The sequence below is a fragment of the Papio anubis genome, chromosome 5 (assembly GCF_008728515.1).
Source record: "Papio anubis isolate 15944 chromosome 5, Panubis1.0, whole genome shotgun sequence".
In the NCBI taxonomy this organism is placed as follows: Eukaryota; Metazoa; Chordata; class Mammalia; order Primates; family Cercopithecidae; genus Papio; species Papio anubis.
This window is the reverse complement of record NC_044980.1, coordinates 138,690,913-138,705,199: the sequence shown is the minus strand read 5'-3', so window position 1 is coordinate 138,705,199 and position 14,287 is coordinate 138,690,913. Positions and strand designations below refer to the sequence as shown.

Genomic DNA, 14,287 nt, shown 5'->3' with positions numbered 1-14,287 from the left:
CTGTACCAGACCCAGAGCTTTTTAAAGGTGAATTATGAAAGCTCCAGGAGTGTCTTTGAAATACATCAGAAATAAAGGTGACAGGTGAGATGAAATCAAATTGGCAAAATGGTAATAACTGTTGAAACTTTAGTCATGGGTTGAAGGCAGTTCATTACATTCTCTGCTTTTCATTATTCTGCAGAGTTGATTATTCTCTCCACTTTCGTGTATGTGGTCCTCCTCAAAATTGCCAGTGAGGTAAAGGTGCCACAGCCTGATAGGCTGTTGTGTGAGGAATGAAGTAACTGTAAATACTCCCAGGCCCTTGGGGAAAATGACCTGGAAGAGAAGATCTGAAGGGGCTGGGCTTGTCCTCAATTGTCAAAAAGTTACATCTTGATTTCAAGTAGTTTACTTCTTAATTAATCTCCATCTTTTAAGGTTTACATGTTTGTATGTGTGCATATTTACACTTATTTGCAGTTTAATTTTGTGATACCAAAGGAAAAAGCCTAGCATGACCCTTGTTGGGGACCACAAGCCCTGGGAAGTTGAACTTCTTCCCTCTCAGTTCAGTGGTCCATGAAGCCAAGACGTTTTTCTTTTTTGAGACAGGGTCTTGCTCTGTTGTCCAGGATGGAATGAAGTGGTGTGAACATGGCTCACTGAAGCCTGGTCCTCCTGGGCTCAAGTGATCCTCCCACCTCAGCCTCCCAAATAGCTGGGACTATAGGCATGTGCCAACATGTTCAGCTAATTTTTAAATTTTTTGGAGGGACAGGGTCTTTCTATGTTGCCCAGGCTGGTCTTGAGCTCCCAGGCTCAAGCCATCTTCCCGCCTCTGCCTCCTAAAGTGCTGGGATTACAGGCATGAGCCACCATGCCAAATCTTGGCTGAAGCCAAGATTTTTAATCACCAAGACTTTCTGCAAATCTGAAGTTTGCCTCTTTCAAATCAAAATTCAGAGCATTCTTCTCATTTATACCAAGTGAAATAGACATGACCTTGGAGAAGAAGTGCCCTGCCTGCCTATAGAGCTGAACTTCATGGAAGGAGCAAGTGACTGTGCATCAGAGGCATGCTAAAGACTCACACATCATTTGTCCACTGGACATAAGGTCATTTCTTTCAACAAAAAGTCTGAACTTAGGAAAACCTCCTGAAAGTCTCCAAGAAATGGAAAAGATCACTGATGGGTGAGTTATAGAAGTTATTTGCAATCATTTTTCACTCTGAGATAGAGCCGAAAGTCTTCCTTAGGAATATGAGATATGGCGGAATATATGACAGTTTTCTTTTCCATAAGGTTATATCTACATAGGTGCCAATATCTTTGGCATTGTTCGCTGAGTCTTTTGCATCTTTATCTTCAGAAAGCCTTTCCTGTCTCCTTCCCCAAAGGCTGGGTTGGGTCTCCCTTTTTTGTGAGCCATTGCACCCTATACTTCCCCTATCATAACACTCAACACCCTGCATTGCAACTGCTGTTTTACTTGTCTGTTTGCACACCAGATTGTGAGCTCTGTAGCAGCAAGCCTTATGACTTATTCATCTTTATACTCCCTACTTCCACTCATTCATTCAATAAAAAAGTACTGAGTGCCTACAATAAATGAGACAGACACAATATCTGCCTTTATGGGACTTACATTGTAGTAGCATCTAGTAAGCACTCATTTATTTGTTAAACAAACAAATGGATGAGTAAATCAATAAATGAATATTAAATCACACTATACCAGTTAAATCCAACCCAAACTTTGGTATTTAGTCAACGCTACTCTTAACAAAATAACTCCAACATACCCAACTAGTTATTTCCCCAAGATTGGGGAGTATCCAAGCACGCTAGCCAAAGATAAATATAGTATTTTTCTGGGCCATCCTTTAAAAAGGCTCCATAATTTAAAACATGCCTTCAGCTATATCTACATCCCAGTTTTTCCAGTGGGTACTTGCCTTGGAGACTCTCACTTGTTGAAGACTTTTTCTTTCCCACATGCCCTCTGCACTGCGTGTATAATCGCCACTGCAGGCAACCATGATGAGTGACAAAAAGTGCCAGCTGGCAGCTCCAGCAAAGGGAACAGGAGAGAGCAAGGAGGTATCTTTTTCTGCCTATTCAGAACATTGAAACTCAATTTATCGCTGGCCTCATGAGCCAAAGAAAGTAGCTCTCAGCAGCTGTTGATCTGAGAGGCTCCAATCTCATTTCCATGAGCTGGGTGCCATTGATACTCATCTGGCTTGTCTGGGAATGAATTGGCATGAAGGAGTCTTCCTCTTTTCATCCCTGAGGCTTTGGGTGGGCCTGTTACAAATGGCAGAAAGAGTTATATGGTCACTCTTTGAAAATCATGCCAAGACTTTCTTGTTTTTGTTGTGAGTGGACATTCCTTAATAACTGCTGCCCTGGGGTTCTACTCTTCTCATTGCTTTCACCCTCACTCAATAAAAGGTGGTAAGTGAGCTCTCAAAAAAAAAAAAAAAAAAAAAAAAGGCTCTGGTTTGTAGCATTTGCCAATTTCCCTGGTATAAATACTCCTATTTTGGCTACCAACAGACATTGCTGAATGTGAAGTTGGGAAGAGATGTGCCCTATTGCCTCCTAAGAGCTGGTAGAAGCTGGCTCCAAAACACCACTACCTAGCTCTCTAATTCACACTTGTTCCAGAGTGAAAGATTGCTTCTGGCTAGCACCATTGCCTTTCTACAACTGGGATTTTAGGATACAGTGTATTCTTTTGCATCTGCTATGTCACTGGGCTCTAATCATGACATTGTGGGGTATTATGCCTATTTGGTGGATCTAGAATTCTTAAGATCTAGAATAGATCTTAAGAATATTCTTACTACACTCCACCCTCTCCCTCTCCTCCCCAATCGCCACTTATCTTTTAGATCTCAGCTTAAATATCACATTCCCAAATGTCCATGTCAGGGTCAGGTTTCCATGTGCTTTTTTGATGCTCTCACGTGCTCTCATGGTGGAATTTGACCAGTGGTGTTGAAGTGGCTTGCTTATTTATCTGCCTCCTTCACCGACTGTAAACTTTGTGAGGACAGAAACTTCTACCCAGCCCACCACTAATCTCAGTGCCTAGTGCAGTGTCTGGCCCAATATTGTGAGAAGGAATGAATCCATGAATGATGGTCTTAATTTCAAAATTTCCAAATATGTCCTACCCGAACCCCCAAATACCAATTTCTTCATAGATTGGTTAAGGTTTTCAAGAATGAGGGGAGGCTCCTGCTAGAATGCATGGTCAGCCAGACTTCTCTGTGGGCTGGGTGCAGGTGTTCGCCTCCTCTCTCTTGACATGGATCCTCGGCTTTGCAAAGTGTCACAGAAGCAAGCTGAGAAACCTGTTTGGTGTGCTATGAAATGTACTCATTACCTGCATGCCAAGACAAAGATATAGTCAGGAAGAAGCCTCCAGAAGCACCTGCACCTTGATGAGAGGATCAATGTTTATGAATATCCTGGAACCAGCATGTCCTATAATCATTGCAAGACTGAGCCTTACGGATTAGCATGGATTCCCTCCACTTTCCCCCTAGGAGGCTAGGAAAGGGTCGGGCTGCTTTGCATGCTGCGGAGCTGCTGACCTTTTGTCACCACAGAATGTCATACATACCTGAGGCACTCATGCAAATACTTAATCATCTTCTGTAAATACAGCCACTGCCACTTAAAACAGGCAGAAGTAGAGTCTGCCACACATTAGTTACTTCCCTTACATTACGTAAGCCTGCAATACAGACAAGTAATGCAGACTTCAGGGTGTTCAGCTTTGTTCTCAAGCGCATATGAGAAAAAATAATTTAACAATTATCAGAGGATTCCATGATGCCTCCAGAAGCACTGCTGTTCAATAAGACTATCTGCCGTGGTGGAAATGTGCTATTCTATGCTCTTCAATACAGCGGCCACTGCCCGTCTGTGGTTATTGAACATGTGCCATGTGCTAGTGTGACTGAGGAATGGAATTTCAAATTCTATTTATTTTTAATTATTTAAATTTGAAGAGCTGCATGTGGCTAGTGGCTACTGTGTTAGACAGCATAGTTCAAGATCTAACTATCACTTACAAGAAACACAGAGACTGATGAACATGTGAAATAACAACACAGGGACGCAATAGGAAAAATTCAGAAAGTGGGAAACTACAAGGCAAATGACCCAATCTCTCTAATAAACTGCATGGGAAAAAGCAAGAGGAGGTATGTGTATGGGGGAACCTAGAGCTTAAGAGATTTAGGAAGTTTATCAGCCAGCTGCAATGTGTGGACCTTGCTGAATCCTGATTCAAACAAACCATCAAAAAATTATGAGACCGTCTGGGTGCAGTGGCTCATGCCTGCAATTCCAGTACTTTGGGAGGCTGAGGTGGGAGGATCACTTAAGCCTAGGAATTCAAGACCAGCCTGGGCAACATGGTGAGACCCTGTCTCTACAAAAAGTAGCCAAAAAAATTAGCTGGGTGTGGTGGTATATGCTTGCAGTGTTAGCTACTTGGGAGGCTGAGGTGGGAGGATCACCTGAGCTCAGGAAGCTGAGGCTGCAGTGAGCCATGATCATGCCACTGCACTCCAGCCTGGGTGACAAAGCGAGACCCTGTCTCAAAAAAAGAAAAAAGAAAAAAAATCATGAAGCCATTGAGGAAATTTGGACACTGACTGCATATGTGAAGACATCAAGAAATTTTTAGATGTGATAATAGTGTTGAGGTTATGCTAAAAAATAGAATCTTCATCTTTTAGAGGCAGCTCCTGACGTATTTACCAATGAAAGAGTATGATGTGTGGGCTTTGCCTCAGTTTCATCCGGTAGCGGGAGGAAGTGAATGGGATATAGATGCAGTACGATTGACCTTATGTTGATAATTGTGGAGGCTGGGTGATAGGTATATAAGCATTCATTATTATTATTTTCTCTATTTTTATATTTAGAAATATTTATAAGAAGTTTGAACAATCAAATCATCAGAATAATCCTAATGTTGGTGTGACAGTATGGGCAAAAAGCCCCTTCCTTGAATATTGGGAGCTTAAAATTTCACAGTGAGGAGTAACTGGGTACATTGGTCAAGATTTACATTATGTGTTTTCTTTGACTTACAAATCCTAAAAATCCTAGTTTTAGGAATTTCTCCCATAGACATATGCTAGAATCTATGTAAAAGATCGTGGAGTGCAGGATCATTTATAATAGTGAAGAATTAGAAATAGCCTAAGTGTCCTTCTGTCGTGGATTAAATAAACGATAGCAAGTAACTACTGTGGAATGCTAAGCAGCTTTAGCGAGAATGAGATAGACTGGTGTGGACTGTCATGAGAAAGATTCATGATCTAGTCTCAGGTTTAAAAGAAAAGCAAGTTGCAAAAAAATATGTACACTCTGATCCGATACAAAATACATATGTGTATGTGTACACAAAGATAAAGCCTCAAAAAACATACACCTAATTGATCTGGGGAGGGGAGGAGTTTACAACTGCCTCGTTACCAGTGGATGTCAATTAGCTTCAACTTTTGTCACTTGTTACTATGAATAATCAACAGCTGGTCCTCCCATCAGGCACCCTTGCCCTTTCTCCTAGAAGAAAATGAATGTGTCTTCTGGGACAGAGAGGTTTCATCCAACACACACTGTTCATCCCTACTTCCAAAGTAGGGCACGTTTCAGAAGTTTATCTTATGATAATAGCTCCCAATTACTGAGCGTTGACCCGTGCTGAGCATTGGGCTAATGTCCCTGTTGCCTTAGAGGCTCTGGAGTAAATTCAGATTCTCCCACTTGCCGCTGTGTCACTTTGGACCAGTTACTTCAGCTCAACTTCCTCATGTATAAAATGGAAGGAATATCATTACCTATTGTATGGTTTTGAGAAGTCAGTGAATAATGCATACTAAGTGCCTGGTGGATAGATATAAATACTCAATAAAAGTCCACTATCATTTTCTCACTTCAACCTTCCAACAATTCCCTAAGAGGTAAACACTATTATTCATCCATGTGACAGATGAAGAAACTGAGTCTTAGAGACAGTGGTGTGCTGGAGCCAGCTTCCATGGGCTTGTGAAAGCCAATTGTTAAATTTTCACAAGTTTTTGGAGTTGGCCGACATCAGGTTGATAGTTTGAAAGTAGCCATGATGGGGTATTTCTGCCGTGAAAATGAGCAAACCCACTTCCCCCACAGAGCCACTTGTTAAACATTTACCAGCACACCACTACTTAGAGCAGTAAGATAACTTATCTGGGGCCCCATGGCTCACCGTGGCAGAGACTAGTTCTAGCTAATTCCAAAGGTCTTGTCTGGATATTTGTAGATATGCTTTGTTTGAATAAAGCCCTCTTTAAAAGTAACTCTTATCTCCTGGAAAGGCTCTTTAATGTCACGTCCCTTGACAGTGATTCTCAAATTTTTAGGGTGCATTGGAATCACTTGGAGGGCTTGTTGCAATACATTGCTGGGTCCTACCCCAAGAGTTTCTTCTGCAGTAGGTCTGGGGTGGGGCCCATGAATTTGCATTTCTAGCCAGTTCCGCCAGGTGACAGTAATCCTGCTGGTCTGGGGACCACACTTTGGGAACCATTGTTCTAGTGCAAAATCTGAAGTTTTGTGCTATAAACCTTGCCATAATCTTACTTAGGGCCAGGACTTTTGAGTTCTTTTCCAACAGAATTTAGATTCTAGGCCCCGAGTTTTTCACAGGTGACCATTTTGGTAGGATATCTGTGTTCCCAGAAGTTTGAGCACAGAAGAACAGGAACCCAATCTTGGTGCCTGTTTCTCCAGTTGGCCCCCACTTAGCTCTGGCGGGTATCCCAGGAGCCAGGGCCTGTCCCCACACACAGCAGGAGGCAAATGAAAAAAGGAAGATTTCAAAGTCTATCTTTAAAACCTGGCAGAAAGCTGCCCTATAATTACCCTAAGTGAACTAGTTACAACTTCTCTGGTATTGATGTAGGATTATTATGAGATTGTTCACACAGTCTGGTGGAATTCAACTAATGAATTTAGAGGTTTTTGTTTTGTTTTGTTTTGTTTTTTTCTTAAAACCACCCTCCTAACCACCTCCTGCCTCCTAAATATTGTAGAAAACAAAACCAGGAAGGAAAATGAGGTAAACCCTGAATGAATGTTCTCAATCAGAACATGTTTATTTACTGAAATGATTGCTGCTTTTGGAAGTGCAACTTGCTAAGTCTGGTTTTCTAACTTAAGTATTTCATTTTTCACAAACACTTAGATAGGGCATGTGGAGTAGATGAAGCAGGAGGGCATGAAGACATATATAAAATACCCTGTGGACATCGCTGCAAAGGAATCTAGAGAAGCTAAGGTGGGGCGGGGCGTTGGCCATCCCAAGTTTGCAGAGATTTGACTTATCCCTGCAACCAGGTTCTATGAATGTGCTGGCCAGTGATGTAGAAGGAATAGACCAGGGTGAGGGCTCTGGTGGCCACTTTTATAATCTTAGGTTTGGGAGATAGGAAAGGTACCCTTGGCTTAAAATGTACCAAGGGCTTATACCATATGGACTTGCTTTCATTTAGGGTATCTGATTTTAGGAATATGATTTTTTGCAGATAATTGGAATCCCAGTTTCTTGAGAGTAGGAACCAAATCTTACAAATATTTCTGGCCCTATGTTCCTGAGCACACAATTAGTGTGTAAGAATCTCAACAAATGCGTATGAATGACAGGATATTAATTTGGAAAGAACAAGGGTTTTAGAGTCAGTGATTTGCTTTCAAATCCCATCTATACTTTCTATCTGTGTGACCTTAAGCAAGTCATTTAACTTTTTTGACACACAATTTCCTCATCTGTGAAACAGGGGTCAATCAATCAGTCCACAAAATTTACTGACTGCCTGTGTGTGCCAAAACTGTTCTAGATACAGGAGCTACGTTAGGGAACAAGGCAGTTAGAATTTCTGTGCTTGAGGTATATGTGTATGTAGCATTAGAGCCTATCTCAAGCTGCTTCTTGGGAAGGCTAAATGTGAGCTAAGGGCCAAATCCTGGGTTCAAGTCCTGCCTCTACCACAAACTAGCTGTGACATCTCAGCAAGCTGATGGTAATAGGACCAGCCATATGGGGACACTGTAAGACCCACCACATGTCCATACCTGTCTTTGTGTACATTTGGAAAGGGCATCTTTTTGAGCACAGGAGTTACCTGAAAAGGCACTCTTACCATGGGGCTGATGTGGTCCCATTTCAGCAGAGCTGAATTCAGCCTACAGAGTACTTTCTTGGCTGGGAACCTTGCACAAATACATGTAAAGGCCCTAGAACTGTGCCTGGCATATAGTAAGTACTCAATAGGTACTAGCTTTGATTACTGTATGTGATAAGAATTAATGTAAGCAAGGCATCAATAGTATATGATTGGTGTTCAATAACTGTTAGTTCCCTTCCTCATGGTCTGTGGAAAAATAGTAACCATATATGTCAGAACAAAGTGTAGGTGATAAGCGACTATAGCTTTCCTTGTCTTTTGTTTTAGCATGTGCAGGAGGTAGTTGGGCCTAAGAAAAAGAGCCCTGGACTAGGAATCAGAAGATATTGTTCTTGCCCCAGCTCCCCCTTGCTTGGCCTCTGCCAATGCAACTTTCACCAAGCCTCAGTTTTTCCATCTGTAAATGAGATGAAGGTGTGGGCTGGCTGAGGTCATGAGCTGGCATGATCACATGAGTGCATTTCACTGTAACAATTTCTTTCTTTGCCTAGAGTGTGTATAGACAAATAAGGGCATGAGCCAGACTCGGGGGAAGGGGAGACTGCATGAGTGAGTCTTAGAAGGACTTCCTCTTCCAACATGCCTTATTATACAGGCTCTAATTGAGATCACAGGATTTGCCCACACAGTGGGTGACCTCTATATGGTGTCAAATGACCTTTAACTGAGAACCATGGGGGAGAACTGGCTAGGAAGCCCAGCTGTTAATCGATGGCTTAGACATGCAAGGTTTTGTATCATGTTCTAATCTTGCCTGGGCTAGCTATGTGACAGTGGCTATGTCACTTCCGGTCAATATGGTCTAAGATTCTATCCAGCTCAGATATTCTATCAGTCAATGACTGATACCTTCCGTTTTTCTTGACTTTTCTAGTTAGAACTAGATTATTCAAATTCCTAATCAGGCACTTGAATGAGGCATTCTTTCTTTCAATTTAGGGAGTGAAACTACTAGGTGGTTTCCAAGCGACAGTCAGTGTTTTAGCCTTTAGGCAAGTACATTTCCAAAACCCCCTTTTTTGTTTTTCCTTCTTAATTCCATTAGTTTGCAAAATAGCTAATAAAAGTCACCATTTATTGAGTTTGTTGTGGGTCCGGAACTGGGCTACAGTGCATTTAGATACATTAACTCACTCAGTCGTTACAACCAGCTGATGAGGCAGGTATTACTACCATTTTACAGGTGAAGAACTGGAAGCTCAAGGAGGTGAACTAACTTGCCTACGGTCACACAGCTGATATGTAAGTGGTGGGGTCTGAGGCCAAATCCTGGCCTCTTTCCCCTGCAATATCCTGCATTTGTTAATTATTCCTCTTTATGTAGCATTATGTGAAGTGGCTTCTCTATTGTAGTTGTTCAATATTCTAAGTCGATTAATGTTCCACAAATATTTACTAAAAACCCACCTCGTTGCAAAAGAAGATTCTCCATTGGTGTGTATGTGACCTGTCATTATCTTATGCAAGCTGTATAATGATGTATGTGAGGCAACACCATTGATCTTTTATTGAGTGCCTACTGTAAGTAACATTTATTGGTTAATTGATACTGTGTCTTAATGTACTATCTCATCTAAGCCTTACAACAATCCATGAGGCAGGGCCTCTAATTATCTCCAGTTTACAGATAAGGGACGTGAGGCACAGAGCAGGGATTTGTCTACAGCCCTGCAGCTCCACAGCTAGGCACTGCCCCAGGTAGGGGAATGATTCAACATCTTCTCTTTCCTTTGGTTCTCTGCCCAGGGTCCAGTGGCCCCGTGTTTAAGTTTGAACTTAATACGGTTAATTGCTTGGTTAGACTCTAGCAGGGTTGACTGTGAACCACCAAGATCACAGATGATCTTGCTCACCTCCCACTCTGGAAAGATGGGCTTGGAAGTGCACAGAGGGAATCAGCTGGGGCCGTTACCAAGTCAAAGAGTGCAGGCTGTTGGGGTGGGAGCTGGGACTAGCACACCTGCCTCTCCTCACTTGGTAGAAGGGGGATCTGATATCCAAATACCTTTCTTTCCTCTCACTGCTGTGAGTCACCTTGTGTCTGCATGAGGAGGCTTCCCGTGATGTCTGCAGCTGCTCCTCTAAGACAAGAGACTTGGCCAATTAAGAGGAGTCAAGGATGTGCCATATTCAACCAGCCCTCTTAGAGTAAATGTTGGAAAAGTCTAGTTTCCAACGACTAATGCTGAGTGGCACTTTTGGAGCCATTTTGTTAAAGTGGCTATTGGGAAACTGAGCTCCGGTGTCAGTTGGGAAGGATGCAGTGTACAGAAATAGAACAGGACATTGTAAATGAGCCATGAAAAACAAACCCAGGCCCTGGCCTGGCTGCCTGGGCCCAGATGTGCTCCCACAGAAGCTTGGCAGAACATGCGTGTAGGGCACTGCCTGGATGAGCCAGGTGTCTCCAAGGTTCTGGACACAGCTTGGCTGTAGTGTTTGGCTCCAGGTTCTGAAACTCAGGTTGGCCAGAAAAGAGTTCAGACACATGAGACTCATCTGTGGTCCCACAGGCTTCAGTTCTAGATTCTATTTTTTTAATTGGGTGGTTCTTGGGAAAACCAATTCAATATATTGTAGACCTACACATTTCCTTATTGATTGTCATCTCTTTTAGGAATAACTTTGCATATGTTTTGAAGCTCTGTTAGCTTTCATTTCCCCATCTTTCCTTTTCTCCTTTTCTCTTCCTTCTCCCACCTCTCTTAAAGTGTAGTAGGTAAAGGTTAGGCTATAGAGTCTAGTAGAAACAAGTGTGACTCCTAGTTTTACTTTTTGCACTGTACAACCTCAGGAAACTTGCTTCACGTCTCTGAATTCGAGTTTTCTTTTTTTGTAAATGGTTATAATGGTAACACCTACCACATGGGGTTTGGAGAAAGATTACATAATAAAATGCATATGAAGATAACTGGCACAGTACCTTGCACATAATATATGGTTAATAAATGCTATAGATACATTCTTCTTCTCCCTTTATTTTTATTTTCTTGCTCTCTTCTTTTCCTTCCCTTCATATCCATCTTTGGCACACAGACTCTAAGGTGGCCCCCGTGATCTCTACCATGACCAAAGGTGCTCATGCCCCCATGAAATTCCTTCTCCTTGAATGTAGGTGGTATCTGGAACTTGTTTCTAATCAATGGAACATAGCAAAGGTGATGAGATATCACTACCCTATGATTAATTCATGTTATATAAGATTCCGTCTTGCTAGACATTCTCTCCCTTGCTGGCTTTGAAGAAGTGGCTGTGTTAGGAGGTCACACAGCAAAGAGCTGAGGATAATCTCTAGGAACTGAAGGCAGCTTCTAGCCAACAGCAGGCAAGAAGCCTGGGTTCTCAGTGTTACAGCCACAAGGAAATGTTCTGACTACAACCTGAGCAAGCCTGGAAGTGAACCCTTCCTCAGTTGAGCCTCCTGATGAGACTCCTACCCTGGCCAACCTCTTGATGGCAAAGGATTCAGCTAGACTGTGTCAGACTCCTGATCCACAGAACCTATGAGATAATAAGTGTGTGTTGTTTTATGCCTCTAAATTTGCAATAATTTGTTACACAGCATGGAAAATGAGTGTCCCTTCTTTTCCAGTTCTCCCTCACCCCTTTTTACTCATTCACAACTTCCATAATTCTTCCTCATCTCTTTCCACTCATTCACAAGCTCCATAATAAAATCACATGTCTAAGTAGAAAATGCAGTAGAACCACTTCCATATATCGCTTACTGAACTATTTAGGAGAAAACTATTTTGTCTTAAGGTCAAAAACAAAAATAAAAAACCCACAAAGAATAGAATTGAATTTGGTTGAATGGGCTCAAGAATCCTTGGAGAAAGACATAGGGAAGCTGCAGTCATTTTTATGGCATAATGGAAGCACTGTCTCTTTCTTCCTATATGGGCCAACAGAGAATTCTATGACTTCTCATTCTTCTTAAAAGGATAAACCTGTTTTGGGACATTTCAATATCCACTGCATAAATGACTCAGAACTTGAAAGAGTGAAAGAGCCTCAAAAGACTTACTTTTGTGGGAAGTTCAACTGGTTTCTGACTCACTGTTTTTTTTGGGTGGTGTGGAAGACACTGTTGAAAATGCCCAGTTCTGAAATGATCATATCATTTTCCCATGCAGAACTCTTTAGCAGTCTCCCCCACTGTCCCCAAGATAAAGTCCAGACCCCTTAATTTGGCTTAAGGGTCATTGCCAACTTCTTTAGCTTCATTGTTTCCCTTTCTGCCTCTGATTTCTGAGTTCTGTCTTACTTTAGAGCCTTTGTACATGCTGTTCCTCTGCTCTGAAACCACTTTTATTTTTTCAACTGGCTAATTCTTCATCATCTTTCAAGTCCCAGTTGAGGAGTCATTTACTCTAGAAAGCCTTTCCTGACTCCCAAGCACGGGTCAGGTGTCTTTCCCTTTCCTTCCCTAGCCATAGGCTTCATTATACGGCATTTAAATTGCATGTTTACATGTCTGTCTCACTCCAGTAGACCTTAAAGGCAAGGTTCATACCTTGGTTCTTCTTGTAGCTCTCCTGTCTACTTGTGGGCCTGGTACTGTGACTGCAACAGCAAAAAGAACAAAGTTCTTCCCTCATGGAACTCAAACTAGGATCAGGGTATTGCACACTGCCAGCCCAGCTCTACAAGACCCTATTTACCCTCAAGGTCCTTTTACCAAATAAGCCACATGACTCTCCATGATGCCAAAACTAAAGATAATTTATGCAGCCTCTGGATTAAAGATAATTTATGCAGCCTCTGTATCTCCTGGAAACGCATAAAGGATATAGGAGCAATCACCTCTGGGGTGATGGGGCCCAGCAGACACTTGCACTTCCTGTGACACTCAGCTCTTGAGTCAGTGTTCAGTTTAAGAGGGGATATCACATCTAGCCCATTGCCTCTCCTATGGCTGTGGGCTGTCACTGATGATTGCTGTGTGCATGGCACCCTGGAGCCTGATCTATGGGGAGCAGGTCAAGTACCACGAGTGGGTGAGTGGGTGGTGGTGGTGGTGGTGGTGGTGGTGGTGGTGGTGGTGGTGGTAGTAGTTCTGGTGGTGACGTGGTGGTGCAGCACATTCTTCAAATGTCTTTGCTTCTGCACTTGCTCCATTAGGAGGTGGCAAGCCCATCTGTTTTGAAGAGTAGAAACAGAGCCTCTGCTATTCCGATGGAAGGCTGAAAATGTTCCCCATCCTCTTCACCTATTGTAGTTAAGGGCATGACCTTTTTTTTCTTTCTTTAAATGTTTTTTTCAATTTTTAATCAAAGGTTTATTTTCCAGATGAATTAATGCTAAGTTAAGTTAAATAACATGCCTAAGATAATCAGATAGTGAGTAGTACACAAGGATTCAAACAAACTATGTTTGTTCTGCATTCCAAGAAGCATATATTTTTTTAAGAGATCTGGATTCACATCCCAGCTTTTCCCCTTACAGCTACTGACCTTGGCCCAGTCTCTTCTTTAAAATGGGAATGATAATAACATCAATTTCATATCACTGTTGTGGGACTAAATGAGATGATCCATGTACCATGCTTAGAACTAGGTAAATGCTTACAAACTGTTAGCCATCATCATCATCATCATCATCATCATCATCATCACTACAATTATTTCTTGGCAATTCTAAGCCTCATGTTTCACCTTATGCCTTAACCTTGGGGTTTCATCTTAGTCTGGTTATTCCAGAGGTGGTAGCTTTGTTTATCAATACTCTGCTAGGGTTAGCTAGGGCTGTGAAATTTTCTTCTTTGGCACCTGCCAGAGCAGTTAGCACATGAAGGCCACAGCTGGTCAATCCTTGTGGACTGACTGATAGAATGACTGAACTTCATTCATTCCTACCTTGGCCTGCATGCTTTATATTTCTGCTGGGCCTTTCCCATCCTAGAAAGCAGCACAGTGTGTATTGAGGAATAAACACTGTATTTGGCATCATTTGCCATCTTGAAGGCATTAGAAAAACAACCTGTTTGCTCTAAGCTTCAGTTTCCACATTTGCCAAGTGAAAATAATAATCCTGACATTGTAC

General features: G+C 42.1%; 2 protein-coding genes across 4 annotated transcripts in view; one reads left to right on the top strand and one right to left on the bottom strand.

Moving 5' to 3' along the window:
- SH3RF2 (SH3 domain containing ring finger 2) overlaps positions 1–14,287 on the bottom strand; it is a 127,500-nt gene that overhangs the window by 78,883 nt on the left and 34,330 nt on the right. The gene's annotated exons all lie outside the window — the stretch shown is intronic.
- LOC101016189 (PRELI domain-containing protein 2) overlaps positions 9,293–14,287 on the top strand; it is a 214,035-nt gene continuing 209,040 nt past the window's right edge. The window contains exon 1 of the mRNA XM_017960009.3: positions 9,293–9,484. The gene's annotated coding sequence lies outside the window, so the exon portion shown is untranslated. The remainder of the gene's footprint in view (positions 9,485–14,287) is intronic.